Here is a 304-nt window from a genome sequence, read left to right as displayed (position 1 = left end):
TCGTTTTCGTTTTTCCTTGCCTAATCTTTCCCTCTTAAGGATTACTCAGTATTTTATTCTTACCGTCATATACATTTTTTTCCTGAACACCCTCGTTATATTTGTGTTGTGAAATAGGGACATGGGATACATGACGCTGGTCATTGGTCTCATGTATTGATGTTTACACTGACCATAAAATGTTTACAAGTGATAGTGTTCATATACTACACGGCAAATGGATGTAATATTGAATTTAGTTCCAACATTATATGGACATACATATCGTTACATGTGTCTGGTAAAATTAATTAGATTTGTGCGA

This window comes from Penaeus monodon, chromosome 22, assembly GCF_015228065.2.
Source record: "Penaeus monodon isolate SGIC_2016 chromosome 22, NSTDA_Pmon_1, whole genome shotgun sequence".
In the NCBI taxonomy this organism is placed as follows: Eukaryota; Metazoa; Arthropoda; class Malacostraca; order Decapoda; family Penaeidae; genus Penaeus; species Penaeus monodon.
The sequence above is the reverse complement of the archived record's forward strand: the minus strand, read 5'-3'. Positions refer to the sequence as shown.